Below are 22,352 nucleotides of genomic sequence, written 5' to 3'. Positions count from 1 at the left end.
GGCAACCGTCCGGGAAGTGCTCACTTCCCGGACGCTTTTTCTCTGAGAAAGTAGCATTTCCCGGCCTAGTCCGGAAAGTACGTACTTCCCGGACTAGGCCGGAAAAGAATCATAGAATCCATAGCAACCGAGATAACGGCTGACAGTTCATATGAAATTAGTTGTCAAAAATTTGCATGTTTTTTGATCGCAATCGCAATAAAATATGGAAAGCAGCAGCGATAGTGTTATTTTACATGGTTGCCGAAAAAATATTGTACGCAACACGCTCGAAAATGGTTTTTTTGGACTCACAGACTTCCAGGACTCGCTTACGCTCGTCCTGGAATTTTGTCTATTCGTCCAAAAAAACCCTATTTTCCGGACTTGTTACGTAAATTACTATTTCATCCATTATTCAAATAACTAATGTAGCATTACTCAACCTTTAGAAATTCGGTACTAACGCGGTTGAATTGTTAATTGAGAAAATAACAAGTCTCATGCAAAATTTCGAGCTGATTACCTCAACAGAACTATAAAAAATTCAGGAAGATTAATATTTTAAAAGAAACACCCAATATTTCTGTGACAGTACTAGTTGTTTGTGTTGAGATTTTGCGTGCATATTCAGAATAATAAGTTCAAGCTTCGTGCGTAAATTTATGTTGATAGTAAGTATCTCCAGAGGAGAAAATCCAAGCAGAATATCGAAGTCAGGAGCTCTTGAGCGGTCACGCAATAATACGTCAATTGGACTCCAAGAAATCAATTGCCGCACGAATGAATGAACTTTCAAAATGTCTTACTTAAAGTCAGCGCTTTTTCATTTTTATGAAATGTTCTTCAATATAAGCATCATTCACTTGTGAAAACCACGATAAAATCTGTTTGGTGGTTTAAGTGCGGTGGTTTAGCGTGAGAGAACACACAAACAAAAAGGAGAGATATGCAGGCAAATAGACAAAATCTTGAAAAGGCTTTTTTGTTGTTTTTTTCTCTTTTCTCATTGCCCACGATCAATTTTTCGTGAATTTATGGAATTTTTAGACCTAGGTACTGTTTTCTATTGCTTCATTTTATCTTAACAAAATAATTCCTTAAGAATGTCCAATTTCTGAATTGCATATTCTAGATCTTGAAATAAGATGATTCTGCCAAACAAGCCTTATACAAAAAGTATGTTTCATGAGTCAAACAAGACCAACTTTTTTTGTCTTCTGTCAGTGCCTCTTGTAGTGAATATTGGCGACAACCATGGCAAATTCGTTCCTCTTTTCGGCACTGCGAATCGAGGTTTGGAATTCAACCCTATCCAGTCTCTTATGATCTTCATTCAGAATTGTTGTCTCATTCCTGGTCTTCGTTTATCCTTTATTTTGTTTTTTATGATAAACTGCAGCAATTGATAATGATCACCTCTATACACGTGTCCAAAGTAGACCGTTTTTTCGCCTTTTTGATAGATTTTAATAGCTGCATTAATACTGTCTAGCACTTTCTCATTCGACATCCACTTTCTGCGAAAGATCCACATTTCAAATGCTTCTATTCGCCTCAGAGTTACCACCTTGATTGTCCAGGGTTTCATTCCATATGAAAAAACAAAGTATACAGAGTGAGTCTTTGACTTGTGCATATATTTCAACCGTAGATTCCTAAGGTCAAAGAAAACACTTTTTTGTTTCACCATTCGGCAGGCTGTTGAAAATCCATAAAAAAAAATTTAATTGTTGCGACGAATCTTTTCCGAACATAAAATTCCATAGTCCAGTCAACTCCAGAATGCCCGCTATACTAAGTGATAAAAAAAGTCGAATCGGGAAAAATAGTAAAGGAAAAAACTGCTGAGCTTTTGAGCTCAGGAAGCTTCGATTGAACAATATCTACAAGTCGAAGCCTTGTATATTGCATTTAACCATTCGATGACTTAGTTTCATGTCCAAGGATGCGTTACTTAGAAGACTCTTCATTCGCTCAAATGTTGATCTAGCATATTCTATTCTTGATCTTATGTCTTTTTTATACTTGTTCTATGCACTGGCCTTCTAGAACTATATTGGTTATTATATTATTGGCCTTCGATATCACCATGACCTTTGTCTTCTTCTGTTAGTGCCTTCTACGTCACTAAATGTCTCTCTATCTGTATGGGCTTCAATAAGGTTCTCAAAGTTCAAGCCTGTCCAGTTCCTGATATTTCGCATCCATGATTGTTTCTTCCTGCCAATTCCACGTCTACCTTCTATTTTTCCTTGCAATATCAGCTGTACTTGGCAATACTTGTTATTTCTTTCATTTCAGATTTATTAAATGATATGTCGAACTCCTTTTATATGAAACATTTTTGATTTATTCACTCATAGTTGAGCCACAAAAAATTGTTTTAATTTAATTAGCAATTTAGCAATGCTAATAGAGAGAATCAACTCTTGTAACTGGCGCCTTCTATTACATATAGAAATGCCAAATCTGTCAAACTTGGCATTTCCCATGCTCAAAAACGTGAACCAAAGTTCAAATAAAAATTGGAGAAACATATACAATTGATTATTACGAAAATCAAAATCCATAATTATGTTTTAATACCAGTATCTCGGAAACCAGAAATATTTGTATAAGGCATGCTTAATCTACAATTCGGAGATTGGACATTCTTAATAAATTACCCCACATATATCCACTGGTCCACCATCCCCGGATAAAACATGAGATTATCAGTTCCATACAATGATAAACCTTTCCCCCCCTCATCTCGATTCAGTGACAATACCAACTTTCACAGGTATGCATTTTAGGGACGTCACATTGCTGGCGTATATACGAAATTCGCAGGGGCGTAGCATCATTCACTGTTTAATTTTATGGTCTCGTGCATGCCCGATCGCATAGTAGATTATAGCCACGCACACGTGAACACGGTGGAATTAATCGAGGATTGAGTCTATAATCCTTCCAGGAAGTTTAATTACATTGCTAATAAAGGTTTTACGGCAGGCTTAAGGTGGGATTGGAAAAGAATTTGGTTGGGGGTGGATCTCAGGTACTTTCGGGTTTGGAAATTTGATACTTTTTCAGGGAGAGTTTTTTTCAGGTGGTTTCTGTTCGGTGGGAGTGACGTAAGAGTGTCATTGTATACTATACGGTTAGGTTATTTGCTTCGAAGTACTGATTATTCGGTGACAAAAATTCGTATTTAAAAAAAAAACAAATTTTTGTATCGGGTGTCCCCAATTCGTTGTCTAGTGAGAGGATCTCAGAATACTTTGAGCTGGAAAAAACGAATGGGCCATTTTCGAGATCAATTTTTGAGAGAATTAATTGTGGAATTAGTGGAAACAGCAACCTCATAGATTCAACTGTTTGCAAGCTAGATATAAGAGAAAATTGAATAAACCACATGAACTAACTTTTCTTTATTTCAGTATCGTAATGAGTTCATTACAGTTCTGAGAACAGTGCTGTAATGAACTCATTACAGCATCGTTTTCAGTTATATCCTTCACCATTTCTCTTAAGTCTGGTGGTGTTAAATCGATTTCGTCAGACATAATTCACGAATTTAATGCGTAATTGTAAATTATTTCAAATTCGAAACATACGATTCATATTCAAACTCCGTAATCTGTCAATTTTCTCAACAGTCACACCAACTGCCAAGATACAATACAAAAGTCACTAGGATATTTAATCTGACTTTTTCATTGAATTTGGACAATATTTCACAAAACTTGACTGAAATAGAGAAAATATCGTCTAATACTCGTTGCAGAAGGCAATTCCAACATTCTGCAACTTATTTTAGAATATACTATTTCACAACTGGTGCTATATACAAACATATATATACAAACATGTACCACAGAAATTTCTGTGACAAATAAAATCACTGACTGTTTCCCTTTCCAAAAATATATGATATTATATACAAATTTCTTATCAAACCATAAAAAATCATCAAAAGATTCAGATCCCCCTGTTGAATCAACCAAATGCGATACCAGATGCGTATCTATGATAACCTGTGAACTTAAGATAATTAAAATATTCATTTTTTCTTTGCTCACACTCAAAGAACAACATTTAACGATTTGAAATTGTTGACAAAATCTATCGGTGTTAAATCCGGAGTCCCTAGTAGCCACTGTATATTTTAATTCTCTGAAATTCACAAATAGTGATAGTAGGCCCTTCCTAAATTTAATGAAGAGCTAAATAAGATCTTTGAGTGACTCTATACCTAATAAATTATTCCTTAGGCAATTCCTAAATTTGGCGTGTGATGAAACTCAAACTTTTGATGGTTTTAATAGTTCGATGAGGAATTTATATATCATGTCATAGATTTTTGAAAAGGAAAAAATTAAGCAATTAGATATTCGGTACAGAAATTTGTATGGTTTACATTTAAAAAACACAAGTTTGTATTATAATTTCAAAACTTATTGCAATTGAATTGGATTCTACTGAAAAAAGTGATTGTAGAATGTTTTTGTCTCATGTTTATAGCACCAGTATTGAAGAAGTTATAAGAACTTTTCATTTCATGCCATTTTCCAATTTTCTCTTATAGCTTGAAAATATTTGAACTTATAATGTTGCTGTTGCTGTTTACACTGACTTGATTCTCTCAAAAATCGAGCCCGAAAATGGGCTACTCATTTTTTTTCTCGATCAAAGGGATTCTGAGATACCCTTACTAGACAACGATTTTGGGACACCCAAATCCCGATATATTGAGACAATATATTGATATAATAGAAAAATTTCGAAATGTACGCGGGATGTTATTAATTTTTTTTCGGTTAATTTAATATGCATTAATTTCACGGAAAATATTGATATCAATGGAGATATATCAATTTAAGGACCTAACCAACATTTTTGGGAAATTTTCAATGTTTCTTATATTTGTAACGCTAGAATTTTCAAGCAATTTTCTTCATTTTAACGCACAATAAATGAAAAACTAAAGAAACGAATCAATACGGGTTATTAAAAATTAAACCTCTTTTTGGGAAACCCTTTTTATGGCGAGAATATCAGAACTCCAGAGCTCCTCAACGATTAAAATATTCAAAATATTCAGCTCGCTTCCTAAACTTTCTCCAGATAAAAAATCATAACATCCGACAACAGCAGGGGTTAACATTATTGCAGCCCAAATGTAATTCGTCCCGATTTTATAATCCACCCCTAAGAATACACATAAAATTAGAGCGAAAGAAGGGCCTGAAGAAAGACAAATTTAATTATTCAAACTTGGGGGAACCTCCCTAAAGATTGTAGTAATCGTCGTCTTCCTTGAAATGATGCCCCCCTCATACTGTTCTCGGGTAGAAAAATACATTTCGTTTTTCATTCGAAAGGCGACAGTAATTATGTAACAGTCAGGATTGAAGAAATACAGTGTTTTTGGGTATGGCTCCCCAGGGGTACATTCTGGGATATACATATGATGTTTTTTCCATAGTATGACTTTTAGAATCACGCCCTAAAATGTTTTGAATTTAATTAAAATACTGCTAATGGGTTTGGCATTATGCTTCCTCGTCGTTTGCTCCTTGAAAGTTAGTACTCCATAGAATGTTATTTTGGGTCTTGTAAGGCTATTATCTCCCGAAAGATTCTAATTCATTTATATGCAAAACGTACTGTACATTCCAGGTCAGTATATATGGAGGAGAAGCTTTAATTTTTACGTGACCGTCTCAAATACAATCTTACCAAAAATCATTAGAATCGAATGAGAATTATAGAAATTGAGGCTGTTACTAGGATGTGCGGACCTCAGAGGAAAGAAAAGATATAGGTGCCCTTAGAAGTAAATAGCGTTGTATTGTAATCAATTGCAACAGCATGATGATAAAGTGAGATAGGACAACAACAAACCTGCAAAATTGACAATTAGAGGGGCGGTAAACATTTCAGTGGCGTAGTCAATGGTTCTCTTACTGCCTCTTATTAAGTTTTCGGTGCTGAAATGTTTGGAACAAACATATGCATATTTCGGCAAATTGCTCATTTGCAATATTAATACGTGGCACAATATTTTGCTAAATTCTCTATTTGAAGGAAACCTAGAAATGTTAGCATTGAATTAAGTTTTCGATATCTCACAAATACTACGCCATAGACGAGATATATTCTACGCCTATGGACTCAAAACGTGAACTAACCTATGATAGGTTAGGTTTTCATTTCCGATGTTTCACACACTATACATGTTTTTCGAGTATTTACCATGATTAAAATTAACAATATGTAACTTAAAATTCACAAACTTGTATGAAATAACGCCGATTACAAACGTGAAATTAAAATGAACAGTTAACTCTTAACGCACCTCTAGTTGACACGTGCAATAACAACAACAGAACCGTGTTGCCAAATCCTCAGAATATTCGCAAAACATCTATGCCACAGAACGGAGAAAAGATTACTTCTTCCTCAGAATGGCAACGCAGTACATTATAAGTGTTTGTAAACAAAAATGTTATAGCGATGTCAACAAATGCTATAAGGCACCTCTATCTTTTCTTTCCTCTGAGGTGCGGACACTCAGAGAGACAGATAGGACTAAACTTATGCAGAATGTTCTAAAAGTAGTTATCTGGGTGAAAATTTCACAAACACAGACTAAAATTTATTCTCATAAATGATTAAAAACTTTTCTTTACATTCGTTAGACTCGTAAGCTAAATAAAGGGGGGTCAACACTGGTCAGTTGATAGGTATACAGATAAACTGATTTTCAATTAGACTGTGTTTTCGATAATAAAATCATCGTACAGTAGTAGTTTGTGAAACTATTCATTCGAATTGAAAACTGACGAAATTCAATATTCAAGATCAGTGCAAATATAAATCGATGGACAGTAGTTATATTATTGTTTTCCATTTATAATCAATTAAACCAACATTTGATTATTGAGAAGTATGTAAATAAAACGGAGTCAGTAGCATGTGTTAATTAAACGAATCAATAAAACCGTATTCATTTAAATTCAATTGTAATTCCTAGTTTTTATTCCATCTACACCAGTCTGGTTCATTTTATAAGCCATTATTATTTATATGTAATACATGGGGAGTGAATGTACCCATAGTTCTGCGAGTAGTACAATGACATTTGAAACGTAATCTAGACAGAAACTATTTGTATACAGGGTGAATCAAAAATGTGTACCGAGCTTTTTGGGGGTGATAGTAAAGGGTGTTATTTTTTAGAGCTATAGAGCTTTGAATTGCAATAAAACAACGATGGATTATTCGATTGACATGAATTTTATTTATCCGCAAGATAATCTTGTGGCATTACATTTTTAATATTCTGGCATATGACCGCCACGGCTGGCTCAAATGTAGTCCAATTTTCGATGAATTTCTCCAACATTTCTGGCCGTATATCGGCAATATCACGGCGAATGTTGTCTTCGAAATGGTCAAGGGTTTGTGGCTTATCCGCATAGACCAATGACTTTACATAGCCCCACAGAAAGTAGTCTAGCGGAGTTAAATCACAAGATCTTGGAGGCCAATTCACAAGTCCAAAGCGTGAAATTAGGCGGTCACCAAACGTGTCTTTCAATAAATTGATTGTGTCACGAGCTGTGTGACATGTTGCGCCGTCTTGTTGGAACCACAGCTCCTGGACATCATGGTTGTTCAATTCAGGAATGAAAAACTTAGTAATCATGGCTCTATACCGATCACCATTGACTGTAACGTTCATCGTTTTTGAAGAAGTACGGACCAATGATTCCACCAGCCCATAAAGCGCACCAAACAGTCAGTATTTCTGGATGTAACGGTGTTTCGACATTCACTTGAGGATAAGCTTCACTCCAAATGCGGCAGTTTTGTTTGTAGACGTAGCCATTTAACCAGAAGTGCGCTTCATCGCTAATGGACGTAGTGCGCGATACGTATTCCGCACAGAACCATTATTTTCGAAATAAAATTGCACTATTTGCAAGCATTGTTCAGGCGTGAGTCTATTTAAAATGAATTGCCAAACCAAACTGAAAATAAATCACTTGACAGCTGTTAAATCGGTCGCCATCTTCAACAGTAATGCCAACTTAAAGTTATATACCTCGAAAAAAAGCACCCGTTACTTTGCGGTAAAAATAATTTGTTAAAGTATTATTGTAGAACACTTATTTTTCATTTAATGATCATAGTCACAGATTTTTCCAGAAATATTTCTTTCAATTTATCAACGAAAGTGGTGTATTGATCTACCTAACTGAATCTTCTTTTCAATTTATTATAGGTTAGGTTAAGGTTAGGAATTTTTTTTTCAATTTAACGATGAAAGTGGTGTATCAATCTACCTAACTGAATCTTCCTTTCAATTTATCATAGGTTAACCCCTAAATGAATTCCACCCCCTAAGGCCTTCAAATCCAACAAAGTTTACTCTTATGGGGTAAATTTAACTACGGCAAACGAAGGTAACTCCACCCCATCACCCTGAGGATGCGAACAGGAATACATAAGCTTCAAATTGGCGGGACATAATTTGTCTGTGGCCCCCTGGCTAAAGTGAGGTCAGTGGCCATAAAAGGGGATGGCTTTGGTTGGATCGAAAAGGATCTAGAGCTCAGGTGCAGCTGCAGGAATTGAGCAAAATTGTGGTTACGACAGGTCCGAATTGTTCCGATAGGGTTTTAATGTATTTCGTTGCCGATGAAGCATGTAACAAACACTTCATCTCCATTTGAAATATGGAAAATATAAGGTTTACAAAACCAGTTATTCTCCTTGAGGGCGTTGGAAAAAACTTGATTTTGATGGAAAAATTTTCGTTCTTTGTCTTGGCGAGAATTCTGAAATTTTATATTTTGGAAGTCTTAGGAGGGGTACTTACCCCCAGTATCCCAATATCGTAGCACCTTCCCTTCACAAGATATTAAACTTAAATTTGGCATTGATATTCCAATTTGAAGTTTTCATCATGTAATATGCTAATTTTGAATACAAATCTACAGGATAATATTTTTTCTGGAAGAGTACCCCAGGGTTTATTTAGCCAATCTGTAGCGAAGATCAATGAAGAGTTGATATTATGCTGCTATAATCTTCACAAAAAAGTAGTACTACAAGAAACATCCTGTATCTCAAAAATAAAAGGTTTGCGGGCCATAATCAGAGGTCTTGAATTTATCTCTTTTCCTTTCATTTCCTCTCAATTTCCTTTGTACCTCCCATTCGAGGAAACCCTGTTTAAAGCTTTCCAATAGAAATTATATAGTTTGAAATGGTTATATTGGCCACATCGTGTTTTCTTTTTCATTTTTTATGTCATTTGTGTTCAGTAGTTTAATCATGGGCAGGTATACGCTTCAACAACATTCGGAAATTGTTCAAAATTTTATCAACATCAGTGCTCATTAAAAGTATATAAAAAATTTACAACATTTTGTTCTCTTTCCTTCACAACATAATATTTTTTTATGATATATTCGGTTTTTTGTCTTGAATCACAATTTCTATAGTGATAAAATAATAATAACAATCAAAAGAAAATTGAAAATAACCAAAACTGTACAAATGTCAAATATTAATAACCAACCAAAAGAAAATTCCAAATAAACAAAACTGTACAGGGTGGGCAAATAAGCGAGGTAAGCGGCTATATCTCAGGATCCACTCATCGTAGAGACTTGCGGTAAAAAATGTTACCACTAAAGTGTACAAGAGAACACACTGGAAATTGTTTTGAAGTTCATACCTCCACCGCTAGGGGGCGTAATAGCTATCGTCGAGTAGAAAAATGCATTTTACTCGAAAAATTTTCATATTAAGTTGGAAAAAAAATATTATCACTGTAAACCTTGGAAAATTCTCTATCTTTTCGAATTGTCACTTTCGATTTTGCGACATCAAATAAGGGTGGGGGCAAGATAGAAATCTGACTGATCGAAATGTCTGTAACTTCAGTTTGGCTCAAAATTTTTGAGCAAATTAGATCTTATTTGAGAGACAACATCTTGTTGATTAAGGAAAAAATATACTCATGATGAATTTGATTCAGCTGCTTCCGATAGGGAGCGCTAAGTCAGAAGTTCATTGTTTTGTTCATTTTTCTCTGAAATTTCAAATGTAATGATAGGATTTCCTTAACAGAAACAAAAATTTCATTGAATTTGCATGAAAAAACCTGAAGGTCGCAAAGAGATAATTTCAGGCGTTCTGAAGTTATGGCTGAAAGAAGATATTCTTCAACTGATGCACTGCGAAAAACCAAATTGAGTCTTCAAGTTCTAACAGAAACAGAAATCCCATCAAATTTGTATGAGAAAACCAAAAGGTCGCAAAGCGATAGCTTCGGGGGTTCTGTAGTTATGGACGAAAAAAGATATTCTTCAACTGATGCACTGAAACTAAATTGTGTCTTCTTTCGGCTATAACTCCAGAACGCCTGAAGCTATCGCTTTGCGACCTTTTGGTTTTTTCATACAAATTTGATGGGATTTCTGTTTCTGTCAGAACTTAAAGACACAGTTTGGTTTTTCGCAGTGCTAAGTTGAAGAATATCTTCTTTCAGCCATAACTTCAGAACGCCTGAAATTATCTCTTTGCGACCTTCAGGTTTTTTCATGCAAATTCAATGAAATTTTTGTTTCTGTTAAGGAAATCCTATCATTACATTTGAAATTTCAGAGAAAAATGAACAAAACAATGAACTTCTGACTTAGCGCTCCCTATCGGAAGCAGCTGAATCAAATTCATCATGAGTATATTTTTTCCTTAATCAACAAGATGTTGTCTCTCAAATAAGATCTAATTTGCTCAAAAATGTTAAGCCAAACTGAAGTTACAGACATTTCAATCAGTCAGATTTCTATCTTTCCCCCACCCTTATTTGATGTCGCAAAATCGAAAGTGACAATTCAATCAGATAGAGAATTTTCCAAGGTTTACAGTGATAATATTTTTTTTTCAACTTAATATGAAAATTTTTCGAGTAAAATGCATTTTTCTACTCGACGATAGCTATTATGCCCCCTAGCGGTGGAGGTATGAACTTCAAAACAATTTCCAGTGTTTTCTTTTGTTTACTTTAGTGGTAAAATTTTTTACCGCAAGTCTCTACGATGAGTGGATCCTGAGATATAGCCGCTTACCTCGCTTATTTGCCCACCCTGTACACATATAGAAAACGGTTAACAAATTGAATACTGAATTAACATGGAGATAAACGTACGTTTCGGAATTTTGGTATTTAATAATACAATTTTTCTTCAACAGTTCCTTATAGTTTAAAAACTTACTGAACTTACCAACTTACAACTTGTATATCTCTTTCACAAGAATTGCAATTGAGGAATCTCAAAAATAACTGACAATAAATGTTTCTCTAGGTCAAATTCGCAGAAAAAACAATTAGGACAGGTAGCCAACTCGGTAGCCAATGATTTATTCCTTGTTCTTCTCATGAAATACAAATACAAATCGACATTTACAGTTGAAAAACAATTTTATAAATTTATCTTTCGGTTTCAAAATAATATATCTTTATGATATGATATATTCGGTTTTTGTCTTGATATACAATTCTAATAGTGACAAAACATCAATAACCAACTAAAAGAAAATTCAAAATAACCAAAACTGTACAAATTCATGACATAAGAAATGTCAAGAAAGACTAGTGTTGCCATTAAATACTTTAAATTTCCTATTTGAAAACCTTTTATATTCAGTTTTTCAGTTAATCGTTCGAACCTTTCTCGTTATTCAAATTTCGAATTACTGAAATCATTCGATTATGCCCCAACCTGAATACTAACCGTGTGAAATAAAAATTGATGGTATTTTGAGGTCAAAATCCAATGTGCTTCTGTGTTAAAGAACATTCTTTCTCCGAAGACATGACACTAATTACAATATAAATCCGAACTTATACCACTCAAACAATATAACATCAATTAGAGATATAATAAACATAAACAAACGAATTGGGCTATATATAATCGTCGAAACTTCTGTACGCCAAGTTTAACGACCATTTCTTCACAGCATCTCACTTTTTTTGCCTGATCTCCAAAACATCCAGCCATAATTTACAACGCCAATTAAAAGTAACAAGGTTGGACGTAAACTCTTCTGATTGTATCACGCCGTTTAGACAAGACTGGCATAAGTGTCATTTATGGGTCGCGCGTGTTAAGGGCGTGGGCAATTTCGTCCAAATCGTCTCTGCTTGGTGTCAACGAATTTCCGGTTTGTGGCCATCCACCTCTGACGGTTTGAATCAATAACGTCCACATGAGCGAGTCTTGGGGTCGGTCAATCGGAAAGGTGGTCCATTACTCATTAATATGATAGTGGGGTCGCACCCTAAGCCCGTCTTCTCTGCTCTAGGTCGAGAGGATGATGAGCACTTGTTGTATTGATCACAAATATCTTCAGTGTGTAACTATAGGTTTTGGTCGTAATGCCCGAAAGAAAAACACTGAATATTTTCTATCAAACCTATTTATTGTTCTACTTATTGGGAGGGATTACCATCACGTGGCTTTCTGCGTATTAGTCAAACTTTCCCCTCTGGTGTTGCTGCGATGACCAAACTTTGTACGGTGTAGGAAGTAGTATATTCACTTTATCTTCTTTTCTTTCGAAGCAAATGAGAAGTGATATATTTAATGAAATAGCAATAATTTTTTTTGCTTCAAAAAGATTTGCAAAAAAAACTTTCACTTTATTTTTCATCCTTCTAAAACACGATATGGAGAAGGACTGTTTAGGGCAAAAAAATATTCATTTTTCGCTGAATAACTTCCTAAATTCGTTCACATCAATTTGGAAACACATGGTATATCTCAAGCTATAAATATGATATGTGTGCCTGGCTAGAAGTGATACACCAAACAATTAAAAATTAAGTTGATAATTGAAATCCATTAGTATGAATACAATGAATGAATAATGTAAATATTTATTAATCATTATGTTAATTGTTTTTATTTTTGATCTGGGCTTGAATAGCACATCGTTAATTTTGATTCATTAAGTAGTAAACTATATAAAATTTTATGTTACTTATGTTACTCGGAATCATGATGCATTTAAAAACCACCCTAAGTTCAGTGATTCTAATTACAATTTATGAAATTTTAATTACCGATAATACAATACTGATTACACGGAAATATCAAAATAAACTCAAATACAATTTTCCATTTGTAGGTGCCTTATTTCGTTATAAAATGATCGCGTGACTATTTCTTCCATAATTTCCCAACTATTTTTTGCCAATTTACGCACAGAATGAAAAACGGAATGGTTAAGAGCTTTGTGATGCTCGGAACAGTCGAGTTAGTAATGGACCTACCGATATTATGCTAATTGCTCTGTTATTCCCTACAATAACAATAAATTACTTTCCTAAATTAGTGTTGTAATCGCCTTCGTGATTGCAATCACTTAAGACTTCTTAAACGATGGAAAGCGAATCGGATCATTGGGTTTCCTTATTGGTATGCTGTGACCATTTCACTTTTCCAACTTTTTTCTCGTCTGATGCTGAGTATTGGACTGGTGTAATAGGAGAACCTCCATCGAATAATAAGAAGATAAACTGATCCTAATGAAGATGTTCGAGAATGGGAATGATGGTATCACTTCAATAATTCGAATTAAAACTTGAAGTCGAATTGGAAGAACTCCTAAGAATTCTGTTGAGGTTTGCAATTTGTATTGAAGGTCTTGTTGGGATAGAATCGCATAAATTATATGCGTATTGACCATGCTTAATTTGGAATTATTTTTGTAATTTTCCTCTACCTAATGATTTCGCAAAATTATGATATTTCGATTTTAAACAATTATCGCTACAGGATTTTATTTAAGAATTTAAAATTGTATTCATATCCGAAATTCTCGACGATTTAATTAGAAAGGAAAAGTATAAGTACAGTTTGAAAATCCAGTTAAATAGATGTTAATATTCTCGCCAGTTGAGAAACACTACACTAAAATTCGCAACTATTATCCCAGCCAGGATGAACATAAATATTTTGGTAGAAATAGCTTCACGTTCCCCGATTTGTTTGTATGTATGATTGTATGATTCCTTCTAACCGTTTTTTATGATATATTTCTGTCCAATCATTAATATGATCGTTCAACTACGCCCTTATAAGTTTTATTGATTCGAATACATTTATAAATATTCGTTGCTTCGAGTTCTTGAATGGACGAGAATAGATTCGAACTAAAAATATCAAACATCGTTGTTTGATGCATTAAAACATTGTTGGCGTACAGATATATTACATATGTCAGGATGGCCGAGCGGTCTAAGGCGCCAGACTCAAGGTTGACTTGCCTGTTTCACAGGTTATCGGGTATTCTGGTCCTCTCTGAGGGCGTGGGTTCGAATCCCACTTCTGACAGTAACTTTTTTGAAGACAAATAGCTTCTCACTAATCTATTTTCTTCGTACGTATATACGTACAAAGTTAAAGAAAAGTTCATCAAAAACTATTGGAAATTATGTAATTGCTAATGGTTTTTGATAAATTTTTTTCAATACTTGATTTTTGTCCCAATTTACTACGAAATTGACAATTCGCTGTTTAATTGTTACTACAGGATTTTTATCGTATCAAATACAACTACAGTAACATTCATTTTTTCGAATGAGTTATTCGAGAAGAAAAAAACATATTCAATATTGAAATACCGAACTTGAATTATCGATTAAGCATCAGTAGAACAAAATTCGCAACTATCACCAATGTCAGGATGGCCGAGCGGTCTAAGGCGCCAGACTCAAGGTTCACTTGCCTGATACACAGGTTCACGGGTATTCTGGTCCTCTTTGAGGGCGTGGGTTCGAATCCCACTTCTGACAGAAATTTTTTTTGGATGACAAATAGCTCCTCGATATTGTTTTTTCTTTGGGTAAATTATTGCTAACTGATTAATATTTCTCCGATTACTACGAAATTGATAATTTTCTATTCAATTCTTGTTATTGTGGATTTTTATCGTATCAAATACAATAACAGTCACATTAATTTTTCCGAATGAGTTATTCGAGAAGAAAACATATTCAATATTGAAATACCGAACTTAAATTATCCATTTAGAATCAGTACATCGAAATTCGCAAGTATCACCAATGTCAGGATGGCCGAGCGGTCTAAGGCGCCAGACTCAAGGTTCACTTGCCTGATACACAGGTTCACGGGTATTCTGGTCCTCTCTGAGGGCGTGGGTTCGAATCCCACTTCTGACAGAATTATTTTTTGGATGACAAATAGCTCCTCGATATTGTTTTTTCTCTGGGTATATTATTGCTATTTGATTAATCTTTCTCCGATTACTACGAAATAGATAATTTTCTGTTCAATTATTGTTATTGTGGATTTTTATCGTATTTAATACAACTACAGTCTCATTAATTTTTCCGAATGAGTTATTCGAAAAGAAAAGAACACACTCAATATTGAAATACCGAACTTGAATTATCGATTAAGAATCAGTACAACAAAATTCGCGACTATCACCAATGTCAGGATGGCCGAGCGGTCTAAGGCGCCAGACACATCCAATGAGACACCGAACAGGTAAGACGTGTCTTGAACGCTCCGTAAGTACTTGAGCCAGTAGTGTAAGTACCTGAGTATCCATTGTGAATAGTCAGAAAACCAACCTGAATTCCAAACGAAAGTTTAAAGTGAACAGTGACAGTGACATTACTTCAAGTAAAGTGCTGAAAAGAAAACCTTATAAAATGGGGACCAAACCCCCTAAAATGGACAACGAAAAAAAGAGAAAAATAACCGTATTTTCTCTAAGCCCTGAAAAAGTTGATGGAAAAACGAACTTAGGAGCCGAAATGGAAAACCGAAGGAAGAAGATAAAGGATATGATAAATCCGACGCAAACCCACCCCGGAGGTGCTAAACAACCTTCGAACACATCAACCGAAGTAGTAGAAGCAGAAGAACCAATAGCGACTACTAATCGATTTAAAAATCTGCACGTGGAAGAAACCAAGATGCAAATAGATGACAGCGAATCAACAAAAATAAAACCTCCTCCTATAGTTCTTCAAGGACTTATTGAAGATCATAACCAAACCGTTAAAAGAATAGCGGAACGAATTGGAAACAAAAGTTTCCAAATAAGATACGGACGGGAGTCCTCGATTTATACAAATAAATTGGAAGATCATAAAAAACTAAAGGAATATTTCCTAAATCTTGGACAAAAGTTCCACTCGTACACATTGAAAAATGAAAAAACTCATGCTCATGTACTCAAAGGACTAAATTCCAATATTGAAATCCCAGAAATAATAGATGAACTGAAGAACATCTATGAAATAGACGTGAAAGACATCTACAAAATGAGAGGCACACGAAATCCGATGTTCCTCGTCATAACCAGCAGCCAAGTGACACTCAAACAATTGAAAAGAGAAGTGCGAACACTGTGTTACACCGTGATACATTGGGAAAGGCAATATAGGACCAAACAAATGACTATATGCAAGAGGTGCCAACAATGGGGACACGCAAGAAGTAACTGCTATAGAGCATACAAATGTTTACTGTGTGCGGACGAACATGCCACAGCAGAATGCACCAAACCAAACCCGCGGGAGAGAAAGATAAGTGCGCGAATTGCCAAGGCGAACATCGGGCAAATAGTGTTGAATGTGAAGTGTACCAGAGAATTCTACAAAGCAGAATATCCAGGAACCAGCCACAACCTACGAGGAAAACTACATACGTTGAAGCTCCACTACCAGCAGTAAACGTATGGGAAGAGAGAAGAAAAAAAATAAACGAAATAAGAAGCTCCCAACCAGATGCTGCTAGGACTAATACAGATAATTTGAATATGGGTAATACTGCTCAAAGCCCGCTTTTAGATTTAAAAAATGAAATGGACAAACTAAACCAACATATCAATATAAATAAATTCTTGCTAGAAATCCGCGCACTTAACCAAAAAATGGATAAATGCACTAATTTCAAAGAAAAATTCTTAATATTCAACGACTTCCTAGGAAATCTTCCTAGTCATGGTTTTTAAATCCCAAAAACAGTTAAATCTAGCAACCTGGAATTCCAATGGAATTCGATACAAACATAATGAAATTGCACATTTTCTTGAAGAACATTCAATAGATATTTTTTTCATAAATGAAACTAGACTGATAAAAACAGACAAATTTAAGATAAAGGAATTCCACGTTGTTAGAAGGGATCGCTCAGGTAACACTAGACACGGGGGTATCCTTATCCTTGTTAGAAAAGATATTCCGTTCAAAGAACTCCCGGAAATTTCTTGCACATTAGAGAATGCCGGTATACAATTAGCCAACGGTCTTAAACTTATCTCCATCTACAACAGACCAACCAATAACTTCGGTGAAAGCGATCTCGAAGAACTATTAAAAACTAATAAAACCATTGTTGTAGGAGATTTCAACGCTAGACACGGACTCTGGGGCTGTGTTTCAAACAATACCAACGGACTCACTCTTTTCGAATACTTAGAAAATAAACAAAACTGCATCATCCATCATCCTTCCGAACCTACGCATTATCCGCCTAACAATAATACCCCTTCAATAATTGACCTCATAGTAGCCCGAATGGTACCCAACATAAGTACCCCTGAATCATTACCTGACCTTCCCTCAGATCATAACGTAGTAACTTTCACTTTAACTAGTACCTGTAGAGTTGATATTTCCAAGAAAATCTTTGATTATTCGACCACAGATTGGAATGAATATCGAAGAATTCTTAACAATAAAATCGTCATAAATAACAATATTGACTCGATAGAGAAACTTGAGGAGGAGGTAACAAAATTCACGGAAAATTTAATTCACACCAGGAACCGAACCACTAAATTGAAGATCATTTATCCATACAAAGACGACCTCTCACCAGAAATAAAGAACCTAATTCAATTAAGAAATCGAACACGTAAACGCTGGCAGCGATATCGGAACCCTCATGATAACGACCAAAGCAAACTTTTAACATCGCGAATAAGAATCAAAATTGGCGAATATAAAAATGAAACAATGGGAAAGAAACTATCCAAATTAAAACCATCAAATGGTTCCTTGTGGAAATTCACGAAATTCTTGAAAAAGAAACCACAAGAAATACCAACTCTTTCAAGTGACTCTATCGATTACATAACAGACGAACAAAAAACGGAACTTTTGGCAGAAACCTATGAGAAGATACATGACATAGGTCCGACAAACAGCTCCGAAGATAAAAAAATCATAGAAATTGTAGAAAATTACTTAAGTAACCATACCAGTACTAATAATGAATCGAAAAAGTTTCATACCAACCCACTAGAAATAAAAAACATTATTAACAACTTAGCAAATAACAAATCCCCAGGAATAGACGAAATTGATAACAAACTGATCAAAAACCTCACTAAAAAGGCAATCGTGCAACTCAATTATATAATCAACGCCATAATCGACTTGCAACACTGGCCGAATACATGGAAAATTGGACTAGTTGTTCCAATACATAAAAGTAGTAGCGACAAAAAATCACCACTTAATTACAGACCGATCAGTCTGTTATCAACGCTCAGTAAAATCTCCGAAAAAATTATTCTCAAAATACTAACAAAAACACTCAAACACACGGAATTGCATGATCCGTATCAATTTGGGTTCAAAGAAAAACATAGTTCCACACACCAAATCTGTAGAATAGTAATAGACATTATCAACGAATTCAACAAAAAAAAGAACACAGCCATGCTTTTTCTAGACATAGAGAAAGCATTCGACAGGGTCTGGATCCAAGGTCTTACTTACAAAATTATAAAACTCGGACTTCCCTACTTTATCATCAAACTAATAAATTCATACCTTTCGAACAGAAAATACGTAGTAAAAATCGGCAATAAACTATCGTCCATCAAAAAAATTAAATCAGGTGTACCTCAAGGAAGCGTCCTTGGACCCAGACTCTTTAACCTCTACATACACGACCTTCCAGGTTTTCCAAACACAAAAATGGCACTATTCGCAGACGACACTGCATTATACGCTCACTCCTTTCATTCGGCAATAGCGAACAGATTGCTACAATATAACGTCGATAAACTAACCGAATTTTACAAAACCTGGAAGATCAGAGTAAACGAGAAAAAAACCGAACAGATCGTGTTTAGCCGAAAACTAAACGACAACAAAATCTCAATTCCTCTTAAACTCAACAACCATCCAATCACAGTTAATAACACGGTTAAATATCTGGGAATGGAACTAGATAGCCGACTTAATTTTCACAAGCACATTGAAAAAACTTTAATAAAAGCCAACGGGGCAATCAGAATCCTGTATCCTCTAATGTGCAAGAATAGCCGTATGAACCAAAAAAATAAAAAATTAATATACACCTCCTTAATAAGACCAATCATAACTTATGCGGCACCGGCCTGGTGTCACTTGAAATCATGGCCGACACGACCGTTACAAATTTTTCAAAACAGAATGCTGAGGCTTATCACTAACAAGGATAGATACACAAGAATCACAGATTTGCACGAATTAGCAGGTATTGAAACAATGAAAAATCACATAGATAGAATTTCCGCGAACTTTTACGAAAAAACGAGATACCTGAGCGATCCCGTTAACAAAATAACTTTGACTAGAAAGAACTCGAAAAACGTCAATGAAAAACATGCCCTTCCCTACGAGCATTTACCCATATTCAATAGAAAACACATTAGCTACAAAAATAGCTAACATTTTAGCTATTTACTACTGTAATTGCTACTGTAATTATTGTTGTTTTTGTTGTTGTTATTGTTGATGTTATTTTTTATATCTCATTTTATATATTGTTGATACTGCTTAAGCCCAGGATACTGGGAAACAATGAAAACAGGTTTTTCTCTACATTTTCCTGTGAATACTTTGAATTTTAGTGATAACTTAAAACATAAAAAAAAACAAAACCTCTGAATATCTAAAGGCGTCCAGCCAAAATATTATTATTATTGTAGGTAAATCATGTATAGATAGGAACTACTAAAATATCAAACAACAAATGATGTAAACCATTATAACATGTACATATTAAAATATAATAAAGACTATAAAAGCAAAAAAGCAAAAAGCAAGGCGCCAGACTCAAGGTTCACTTGCCTGTTACACAGGTTCACGGGTATTCTGGTCCTCTCTGAGGGCGTGGGTTCGAATCCCACTTCTGACAGTAACTTTTTTGAAGACAAATAGCTTCTCACTAATCTATTTTCTTCGTACGTATATACGTACAAAGTTAAAGAAAAGTTCATCAAAAACCATTAGAAATTATGTAATTGCTAATGCTTTTTAATAAATTTTTTTCAATACTTGATTTTTGTCCCACTTTACTACGAAATTGACAATTCACTGGTTAATTGTTACTACAGGATTTTTATCGTATCAAATACAACTACAGTAACATTCATTTTTTCGAATGAGTTATTCGAGAAGAAAAAAACATATTCAAGATTGAAATACCGAACTTGAATCATAAATTTAGCATCAGTAGAACAAAATTCGCAACTATCACGGTATCAAGTTCGGTATTTCTTGATCAGATATGTTCCTTTCTTTTCGAATAGATCATTCGAAAAAATGAATGAGTAACTATGTAGTTGTATTCGATACAATCAAAATCCGTAGCAACAAATGAACAAAAATTATCAATTTCGTAGTAAGCTGAAAAAAAATCGATTAATGGAGAAAGGGTAATCAGAATCAATCAGCAATGAAAAAAATAAAATATCGAGGAACTTGAATTATAAATTTAGCATCAGTAGAACAAAATTCGCAACTATCACCAATGTCAGGATGGCCGAGCGGTCTAAGGCGCCAGACTCAAGGTTCACTTGCCTGTTACACAGGTTCTCGGGTATTCTGGTCCTCTCTGAGGGCGTGGGTTCGAATCCCACTTCTGACAGTAATTTTTTTGGTGACAAATAGCTCCTCGAAATTGTTTTTTCTTTGGCTAAATTATTTCTAACTGATTAATATTTCTCCGATTACTACGAAATTGATAATTTTCTGTTCAATTATTGTTATTGTGGATTTTTATCGTATCAAATACAATAACGGTCACATTAATTTTTCCGAATGAGTTATTCGAAAAGAAGAAAACATATTCAATATTGAAATACCGAACTTAAATTATACATTAAGAATCAGTACAACAAAATTCGCAACTATCACCAATGTCAGGATGGCCGAGCGGTCTAAGGCGCCAGACTCAAGGTTCACTTGCCTGTTACACAGGTTCTCGGGTATTCTGGTCCTCTCTGAGGGCGTGGGTTCGAATCCCACTTCTGACAGTAATTTTTTTTGGTGACAAATAGCTCCTCGAAATTGTTTTTTCTTTGGGTAAATTATTGCTAACTGATTAATATTTCTCCGATTACTACGAAATTGATAATTTTCTGTTCAATTATTGTTATTATGGATTTGTATGATATTATACAAATACTGTCACATTCATTTTTCCGAATGGGTTATTCGAAAAGAAAAGCACATATTCAATATTGAAATACCGAACTTAAATTATCCATTAAGAATCAGTACATCAAAATTCGCAACTATCACCAATGTCAGGATGGCCGAGCGGTCTAAGGCGCCAGACTCAAGGTTCACTTGCCTGTTACACAGGTTCTCGGGTATTCTGGTCCTCTTTGAGGGCGTGGGTTCGAATCCCACTTCTGACAGTAATTTTTTTGGTGATTATTGATATTTTTGGTGATTATTGTATGAGCGAATTGGCCCTATAACTCAAGCTCCCGAATAATTGTTGGAGCTGAACACTTATCGACATGTTTTGAATGAAATTCCGCAACATTCAATATTATCTCTACGAACAGAGCAACGAGAAATTCACCCCATCTCGCTCAGAATTTTCCAAATGATAAGGTCGCCGCCACAGCAGATCCCAACGTAAATCATGTTTTAATTTCGCGATGAATATTCAACGACACCGGCCGTAGCCATGATAATTCCGAGTTGGCGTAGGAGTCCGTTTACGATCGCCACTCGACTCGCCATCTAGATCTCTCTCTACGTTCGAAATTATAGCGCGAAAGCGAAGCCGTTTATTAAAATGCGTTATCTTCGCCATCTCCTACGCTCAATTAGCGAAATATTCCTCGTTTCGATTCGGCGCCGTTAATCAATCCCTGATGGGAGTGTGTTATTATCAGATCGCATTATAATTATACCCGACTTGCGTTTATTCCATGTACGGAGAGGTTAGAACCGTTCGAAAATGGATTCAATGCCATCGTTGTGAGTGTGACTGGCGCCGGGAACTGTCTCGTAAATTTTGGATTTA

General features: G+C 35.0%; 1 protein-coding gene and 6 non-coding genes across 8 annotated transcripts in view; all 7 read left to right on the top strand.

The window, feature by feature from the left end:
- LOC123678819 (ras-associated and pleckstrin homology domains-containing protein 1) overlaps nt 1-22,352 on the top strand; it is a 384,693-nt gene that overhangs the window by 20,201 nt on the left and 342,140 nt on the right. The window lies entirely within an intron of this gene.
- Nucleotides 14,273-14,387, top strand: Trnal-caa. The gene is made up of 2 exons: nt 14,273-14,310; nt 14,343-14,387. It is a non-coding gene; the product is annotated as a tRNA-Leu (tRNA).
- On the top strand, nt 14,734-14,848 carry Trnal-caa. Its single transcript has 2 exons — nt 14,734-14,771; nt 14,804-14,848. It is a non-coding gene; the product is annotated as a tRNA-Leu (tRNA).
- On the top strand, nt 15,121-15,235 carry Trnal-caa. Its single transcript has 2 exons — nt 15,121-15,158; nt 15,191-15,235. It is a non-coding gene; the product is annotated as a tRNA-Leu (tRNA).
- On the top strand, nt 20,843-20,957 carry Trnal-caa. The gene is made up of 2 exons: nt 20,843-20,880; nt 20,913-20,957. It is a non-coding gene; the product is annotated as a tRNA-Leu (tRNA).
- Nucleotides 21,231-21,345, top strand: Trnal-caa. Its single transcript has 2 exons — nt 21,231-21,268; nt 21,301-21,345. It is a non-coding gene; the product is annotated as a tRNA-Leu (tRNA).
- Trnal-caa lies at nt 21,618-21,732 on the top strand. The gene is made up of 2 exons: nt 21,618-21,655; nt 21,688-21,732. It is a non-coding gene; the product is annotated as a tRNA-Leu (tRNA).

The sequence above is a fragment of the Harmonia axyridis genome, chromosome 4, assembly GCF_914767665.1.
Source record: "Harmonia axyridis chromosome 4, icHarAxyr1.1, whole genome shotgun sequence".
In the NCBI taxonomy this organism is placed as follows: domain Eukaryota; kingdom Metazoa; phylum Arthropoda; class Insecta; order Coleoptera; family Coccinellidae; genus Harmonia; species Harmonia axyridis.
Note: the sequence above shows the minus strand (reverse complement) of the source record. Positions and strands in the feature narration are given on the sequence as shown.